The sequence below is a fragment of the Trichomycterus rosablanca genome, chromosome 27 (assembly GCF_030014385.1).
Source record: "Trichomycterus rosablanca isolate fTriRos1 chromosome 27, fTriRos1.hap1, whole genome shotgun sequence".
Lineage (NCBI taxonomy): Eukaryota > Metazoa > Chordata > Actinopteri > Siluriformes > Trichomycteridae > Trichomycterus > Trichomycterus rosablanca.
Window position 1 is genome coordinate 5930420 of NC_086014.1, and position 8739 is coordinate 5939158.

At 42.8% G+C, this 8739-nt stretch overlaps 1 long non-coding RNA gene across 1 annotated transcript; it reads left to right on the plus strand.

Annotated features, from left to right (window-relative positions):
• The first annotated feature begins 209 nt into the window (after nucleotides 1-209).
• On the plus strand, nucleotides 210-7760 carry LOC134304325 (uncharacterized). Its single transcript, XR_010007817.1, has 3 exons — nucleotides 210-310; nucleotides 463-668; nucleotides 7694-7760. It is a non-coding gene; the product is annotated as an uncharacterized LOC134304325 (long non-coding RNA).
• Nucleotides 7761-8739: the final 979 nt, after the last annotated feature.

Consider the following 8739-nt stretch of genomic DNA (forward strand, 5'->3'; position numbering starts at 1 on the left):
CTTTTGCTTTTCGATAGCTGCCTTTTTAAATTGCTCCAGTGTTAAGGGGTCGCCGTGGCGGATCAGGATCTGGCGCACATACCAGACTTGGCACGGTTTTTAAGCTGAATGCCCTTCCGGACGTAACCCCCCTATTTCTATCCGGGCTGAAGATCAGCACTGAGAATGCACTCCCATGACTAGGCTGTTTCAGCCACCTTTCCACAGACATTAGTCGATCACGTCTGTGCAGACACCCCGGTTGCCAGATTTCAACAATAGTGGCTAGCCATCTTAACCACTGCACCAACCAAGTGCTTTATTCTAACAGGTGAACAGCTGTGTGGAGTTTGAAAGTTCTTTTCATATCTGTGTGGGTTTCCTCTGGGAGCTCCGGTTTCCTCCCACAGTTCAAAGACGTTCAAGTGAGGTGAAATCAAGTGAGTGAGATACAAAAGTGTCCATGACTGTGTTTGCGTACAGGTCCGAGACGTGGCGAGTGACAAACACCATCACCAACAAGCTTCAGACCTTCAGTAACAGATGCCTGCGCCAGATTCTCAACATCAGGTGGCCTGAGAAGATCTCCAAACCGGCCGGTAACGTCACAAGACAAGCTCTGGACTGGAACCCACAGGGGAATCGCAGAGTGGGGAGGCCAAAACAGACATGGGGGAGATCAGTCGAAGGTGAGGCAAGACACTGATCAACCATAACATTAAAACTACCTCCTTGTTTCTGCACTCACTGTCCATTTTATCTGCTCCATTGACCATATAGAAGCTCTTTGTAGTTCTACAATTACTGACTGTAGTCCATCTGTGTCTTTGCATGCTTTGTTAGCCCCCTTTCATGCTGTTCTTCGATGATCAGGACCACCACAGAGCAGGTATTATTTAGGTAGTGGATCATTCTCAGCACCGCAGTGACACTGACATGGTGGTGGTGTGTTAGTGTGTGTTGTGCTGGTATGAGTGGATCAGACACAGCAATGCTGATGAAGTTTTCACTGCTGGACTGAGAATAGTCCACCAACCAAAAATATCCAGCCAACAGCACCCCATGGGCAGCGTCCTGTGCCCACTGATGAAGGTCTAGAAGATGACCGACTCAAACAGCAGCAATAGATGAGCGATCGTCTCTGACTTTACATCTACAAGGTGGACCAACTAGGTATAAATAATACCTAAATAATGCCTGCTCTGTGGTGGTCCTGTGGGGGTTTTAACCATTGACGAACCAGGTGAAACGACAACAGTCAGTAATTGTAGAACTACAAAATGCTTCTATATGGTAAGTGGAGCTGATAAAATGGACAGTGAGTGTAGAAACAAGGAGGTGGTCATAGTGTTATGGCTAATCCACATTTAAAAATGTAACAAAGTAAATATAGCACACCTCCGCAAGCCAACCCACAAAATGGTTCATACCTCTCTCTCTCTCTCTCTCTCTCTCTCTCTCTCTCTCTCTCTCTCTCTCTCTCTCTCTCTCTCTCTCTCTCAATACACTGTTAGGATAAAAACTATTGAGTAATGTTTACATTTCAGGCCTGACCTAATCCACACAGTTGTTTTTTTCATAGCTGACTCACTGTAGTGTGTGTTTAAAACACCAAATCAGTGTTGACATCTAGATCCCAAACACTCGCCTGAATCAGTTCTTCCATTAAAGCAATCGTTTAAAGTCGACTCTAACTTGGTGCACATGTTATATGTTATACGCAGTAACATGCAACAGAAACAAGTAGCTAGAGTGACTTTTTGACTTCAAAACAGCTTGAATCCTTTTTGGAATGCCCTCATACACATCCTGACTGGTTTGTTTTTGGAATGTTCAAACATTATTGAAGAACAAAATCTTCCAGTTAAATGTAGGGTGAGATTTTTACTTCCAGAACATCTCATAAAACTTGAATCATTTTTAAAGCTAGTGATTGGCAAGATTTGGGAACATGAAAGACTTGACTTCATCCTGTGTTAATTAAACCAATGCAAAATATGGGTACAGAATTACACCGACTAGGCATAACATTATGACCACTGACAGGTGAAGTGAATAACACTGATTATCTCTTCATCACGGGCACCTGTTTGTGGGTGGGAACATTTTATCCATAAAGTTGATGTGTTACAAGCAGGAAAAATGGGCAAGCATAAGGATTTGAGTGAGTTTGCCAAGGGTCAGATCAGAGCATCTCCAAAACTGCAGCTCTTGTGGGGTGGCCCAATAAAGGAACAGCGGTAAACTGGCGACGGGGTCATGGGTGCGTGTGGTCTGATCCAACAGACGAGCTACTGTAGCTCAGATTGCTGGAGAAGTTAATGCTGGTTAATGGGCACGTGAGCATCGGAACTCTCCATGCCAAGTCAGACACCACTAGTGTTAGCTGCCTGTGCTCACAATGAATAAATAAATCAATAAATCAATTAATTAATCAAGCCCTGAATAAATTTCTGGCTTTTAAAAAATGTGACTAACGACATGCCCACCCATTATGTTTTACTGCCCCCCCCCCTCCCCCCCAGCAAAGCAGTCCAGAAACGGGGCTGGTATGAGTTAGATTTATCTGCCACCTAAATTCATCTGACCCACAAAACCAACCTCATTGTGACCTACTGTGAGACATGAATTCCAATTTTAGGTTGAACAGGTGTGTGTGTGTGTGTGTGTGTGTGTTTTGATGAGCTTCAGATTGGATAGATCTGTATCACAGAAACAAAATAGTCATAAAGGTGCACAGATGTCCAGTCGTCTCCTAACTTTATCTAAACTTCAAGATATTTTAATATCTTAAACCCTAACCCTAACCCAGTCCAGTGTAACTAATATTTGGCACTTTTGAGAGTGTATATGTGGTTGAATGAGCCCTGGACGGTACTAACTGATAAACGTTAAAATTTGAACCCCAAAACACGACTACTTTTAAACCTAGTATTAAAATGAAAGCGGGTTTGGTGAAGAGGGGGTGAATGTGTGAGCTGTAAGGCCTTGGCATTGTCGCGTGTTTGATGAACTATAAACATACAGACATTTATCTGCCTACAAGATTTAGCTCTCAGAAATCAAATAAAAATAATAATAAAAGTGATGGCAGTTTTTGATAAGAAATTCCACTCAAGCGTTTGAATGAGCCATGTCAGCACTTTGAATTTATCGTCTGTGTCTTCGTTGATTCAGAGACGAGAGTGGATTAGACTCAGATCCTAGTATTTATAAGAAATGCCATTTTAAAGGCGGTACTGAAACACAAGAGACCTCTTTTGCAGCCTGTCGAACACATAAAGATGTCTAGCCACCTTCTCAAATGCATCTCAGTTTCAAACCAGACCTCATTCTGAACCCAACCTGACACATGGATGTTACTTGTATGGTACCAAAGGTATATGACTGTATGTTTGAATGAGCTCTCTGAGAGTTTTGCTTCTGTGTTTTGTGTTTGTTGAATCCAAGATGATAATAGAAGACATCCATGCCCTGAGTTAGTGTTAACAAAATAACACTAAAAAATAACCAGCTTTAAGTAAGATTGTGTGGGCTTTGCTGGCCATTTTATCAGCTCCACTTACCATATAGGAGCACTTTGTAGTTCTACAATTACTGACTGTAGTCCATCTTTACCCTGTTCTTTAATAGTCAGGACCCCCACAGGACCACTACAGAGCAGGTATTATTTAGATGGTGGATCATTCTCAGTACTGCAGTGACACTGACATGGTGGTGGTGTGTTAGTGTGTGTTGTGCTGGTATGAGTGGATCAGACACAGCAGCGCTGCTGCAGTTTTTAAATACCGTGCCCACTCACTGTCCACTCTATTAGACACTCTTACCTAGTTGGTCCACCTTGTAGAAGGATAGTCAGAGAAGATCGCTCATCTATTGCTGCTGTTTGAGTCGGTCATCTTCTAGACCTTCATCAGCGGTCACAGGGCGCTGCCCATGGGGCGCTGTTGGCTGGATATATTTGGTTGGTGGACTATTCTCAGTCCAGCAGTGACAGTGAGGTGTTTAAAAACTGATCCACTTACAAGCACAACACACACTAACACACCACCACCATGTCAGTGTCACTGCAGTGCTGAAAATGATCCACCACCTAAATAATACCTGCTCTGTAGTGGTCCTGGGAGAGTCCTAACCATTGAAGAACAGGGAGAAAGGGGGCCAACAAAGCATGCAGAAAAACAGAAGGACTACAGTCAGTAATTGTAGAACTACAAAGTGCTTCTGTATGGTAAGTGGAGCTGATAAAATTGGACAGTGAGTGTAGAAACAAGGAGGTGGTTTTAATGTTATGGCTGATCAGTGTATTGGCTTACTGTTCTAAAGATCTTAAAAGATGTTTATCTTTGAATGAGCTGTGGAACAGTTTTTTGATTGGCTGGCTGTGTTTCAGGCCCCCCCCAATCATTTCAACCACAAGTCACATAAGCTTGTGTGTTTGCTAGGATGATCTGAACGTGGAGTCATATATTTTTGACTCAGTCTAAAACTGTGTTTTAGTCTAAATCTAACATGACAATTATTGGCTACATTAAATTTGGTTTTATTCTTTTGATTGATGATTGATGATACAGTGTACACTGATCAGCCATAACATTAAAACCACCTCCTTCTTTCTACATTCCATTTTATCAGCTCCACTTACCATATAGAAGCACTTTGTAATTCTACAATTACTGACTGTTGTCCATCTGTTTCTCTGCATGCTTTGTTAGCCCCCTTTCATGCTGTTCTTCAATGGTCAGGACCCCCACAGGACCACCACAGAGCAGGTATTATTTAGGTGGGGGATCATTCTTAGCACTGCAGTGACAATGACATGGTGGTGGTGTGTTAGTGTGTGTTGTGCTGGTATGATTGGATCAGACACAGCTGTGTCCACTCACTGTCCACTCTATTAAACACTCCTACCTAGTTGGTCCACCTTGTAGATGTAAAGTCAGAGACGATCGCTCATCTATTGCTGCTGTTTGAGTCGGTCATCTTCTAGTCCTTCATGCTGCCTGCAGGGCGCTGTTGGCTGGATATTTTTGGTTGGTGGACTATTCTCAGTCCAACAGTGACAGTGTCTGATCCACTAATACCAGCACAACACACACTAACCTACCACCACCATGTCAGTGTCACTGCAGTGCTGAAAATGATCCACCACCCAAACAATACCCGCTCTGTGGGGGTCCTGACCATTGAAGAACAGCATAAAAAGGGGGCTCCAAAGCATGCAGAGAAACAGATGGGCTACAGGCAGTAATTATAGAACTACAAAGTGGAGCATCTAATAGATGCTTGTGGAATGTGTTTTAATTTATAGTTTGAATTAAATCAGTGCTGGTTACTGTGGGTAAAATGGAAAAACATCTTCTTTTGTTTTTGATTCATATGTATGACTGTGTTCGGGTGATCTCTTAACACCCCCACCCCAAAATTCTCATATTGCCAAAGCACGGAATGCTGTAAGCACTCAGAGAAAGAAGTTGAAGGTCCTCAGTAAAAGGAAATGTTTTGTGGTGAGGGTTTTAAGCATATTATTATTCATGACCATAGCTACCATGTAACCAGAATCCAGTTCCTGATTTAATTTCAGGCTGAGCGAACCAGTCTTTTTTTTCTTTCACTGTCTGTTTCATTTCTCCGTCTTGTTTGTACCTAAACCAAAGGATGAGGCATGTAATGGGAAGTCCTTTTTCATGTCAAATCATCGAGTCATGCCGGAGCCAAAACTGAGAGCCCTTATTCTGGGAGAAGGTTTCGGTCAGCATACGCCCACATAGCGGTGGAGAGATTTCATGTTTCTTCTGTTTTTGAGGGTTGTCGGTACTTGATGTGCTTTTAGATGGATGCCGAGCGGAATATCTCTGTTAAATCAAAAACAAATCTTTACACATAAAGATAACCCTGGGCAACGCCGGGCTCTGAATCATTAAAATGTTCGATTGGAGTTTTACAGGGGTTCTGTTTAAAAATCCCACTTGCATGAGTCACCACAGCACCACAAAGGTTTTTATTCTCTTTTCATTTTGCCTAAACAGACCCCCCCCCCCCCCCCCCCCCAGCTTTAGAGCCTACAAGTCTGCAACTGCCCAGTGACATTACCTTCAGACTTATTAAATCATGCTCATTTTGATTTATGGTGTTTCCCAGATACACACACACACACACTATATTGCCGAAAGTATTTGGACACCTGAACATGAGCTTGTTCGTAAAGTACGCTAGCGCACCAGAGTTGGGGTTTCGAATACATCGTATCGAATCTCAGCTATGCCTTCCGACTGGCCCGGGCGGCAGCATGAACAACGATTGGCTGTTGTTCAGGGTTAGAGGGTAAGAAAGTCGGATCATAGGTCCTCATAACTGGTGCGACTGCGGCCGCCTGCACATGGCTGAGGAATAATGCTGATGGGGGTGTGGCCCTCCGTGCACAGTGCCTGTCAAGTGTATGAACTCGACTCGTGCAGGTGAAAAATGCAGTCTGTACTGACTGTACGTGCAGGAGGGGGCGTATGTCAGTTGAGAGTGTTCAGGGTAATTGGACACGACTAGATTAGGGAGAAAATTGGGGAAAAAGTGGAAAAAATTATATAAAATAGAGCGACTTGTGGTTAAGGTACTGGACTAGTAACAGAAAGGTCACTGGTTCAAGCCCCACCACTGCCAGGTTGCCAGTGTTGGGTCCTTGAGCAAGGCCCTTAACTGTACATTGCTTAGGGACTGGCGGTTTTTTTTCTTCCTGTTTTATAGACCTTATTTTTTATTCACTGTATAAAAGCAGACAGCAGCCTCTCTGCACATAGTGCTGCAAAGCTTGCTTGACTGTAAACAGTTCCACCAATGTTTCAGCAGCGATGTAGAAATGTGTGTAAAGTTACAGTACACTTGGGTAGAAATGTGTGTAAAGTTACATTAGAGTAGTGTAGAAATGTGTGTAAAGTTACTGTAAAGTAATGTAGAAATGTGTGTAAAGTTACTGTAAAGTAGTGTAGAAATGTGTGTAAAGTTACTGTAAAGTAGTGTAGAAATGTGTGTAAAATTACATTAGAGTAGTGTAGAAATGTGTGTAAAGTTACAGTAGAGTGGTGTAGAAATGTGTGTACAGTTACAGTACACTGGGGAAGAAATGTGTGTAAAGTAAGAGTAGAATGGCGTAGAAATGTGTGTAAAGTTACAGTAGAGTGGTGTAGAAATGTGTGTAAAGCTACAGTAAAGTTGTGTAGAAATGTGTTTAAGTTACAGTAGAGTGGTGTAGAAATGTGTGTAAAGTTACAGTAGAGTGGTGTAGAAATGTGTTTAACATAACAGTGAAATGGTGTAGAATTGTGTGTGAGTTTACAGTACACTGGGGTAGAAATGTGTGTAAAGTTACAGCAAAGTGTAGAAATGTGTGTAAAGTAAGAGTAGACTGGTGTAGAAATGTGTGTAAAGTTACAGAAGATTGGTGTAGAATTGTGTGTAAAGTTACAGTAATGTGGTGTAGAAATGTGTGTAAAGTTACAGTAAAGTAGTGTAGAATTATGTGTAAAGTATGTGTAAACTTTTGACCAATAGACACTAATGGTGAGAAGACAAAGGTGTTTTTCTTTTCAATTGTCGAGCTTTCCCTCCCTCCTTCACTTTCTGTGTGTGTGTGTATATGTGTGTGTGTGTATGTGTGTATGTGTGTGTGTGTGTGTGTGTGTGTGTGTGTGTGTTTTCTGGCTGTTGGCTATATGAACAGTGTGTGAGGAGACAACGCCTCAGGTGAAGACTCAAAGACCTGACTCACACAACCGCTGACTGCAGACACCCTTTTAAGCACGTCTGCAAAATGTAATGCGGACACACACACACACACACACACACACATTTGTGTGTTTAAGGACAGGTGAGTTAAATTTACTAAAGCCTAAGGGCATGTGTATGTGATATCAGCTTTGTTCATCAGACAGATACTGTGTTTCGGTCAGACACTTTCAGCACAGAACACTTTAATCACATTAGTGTTGATCCTCTCTCTCTCTTGCTTTATTACAGTAGCAGCCTGCCAGTGGTGGGGCTTGAACCTGCAACCTTCTGATTACTGGACCAATACCTTAACCACTAGGCTACAGCTGCCCTAGAAAGCGACTTACAGTACTGTGACAGTATATTGTATAAGCAATTGAGGGTTAAGGACCCAACAGTAGCAGCCTGGCAGTGGTGGGGCTTGAACCAGAAACCTTCTGATTACTGGACCAATACCTTAACCACTAGGCTACAGCTTGCAGTACTGTGACAGTATATTGTATAAGCAATTGAGGGTTAAATACCTTGCTTAAGGACCCAACAGTGGCAGCGGTGGGGCTTGAACCAGCAACCTTCTGATTACTAGTCCAGTATCTTAACCACTAGGCTACAGCTGCCCTAGAAAGCGACTTACAGTACTGTGACAGTATATTGTATACGCAGTTGAGGGTTTAGAGCCTTGCTCAAGGGCCCAACAGTGGCAACCTGGCAGTGGTGGGGCTTGAACCGGCAACCTTCTGATTACTGGACCAATACCTTAACCATTAGGCTACAGCTGCCTTAAAATAAAAAAAATGCCCTTAAAATAGCCTAAGCCCTGGCGTGGATTGCCACCCAGTCCAGGGTATTCTTGCCTTGCACCCAGTGTTCCCTAATAGAACTGGACCCACTGCAACCAGGATGTGGACTGTCTTTCAGGGGTCAATACAGCAAAACAGTTCTGCTACTCATTAGACTTGTTTAAGGAATTCAAACTGTACACAGAGAATGGTTTTTATT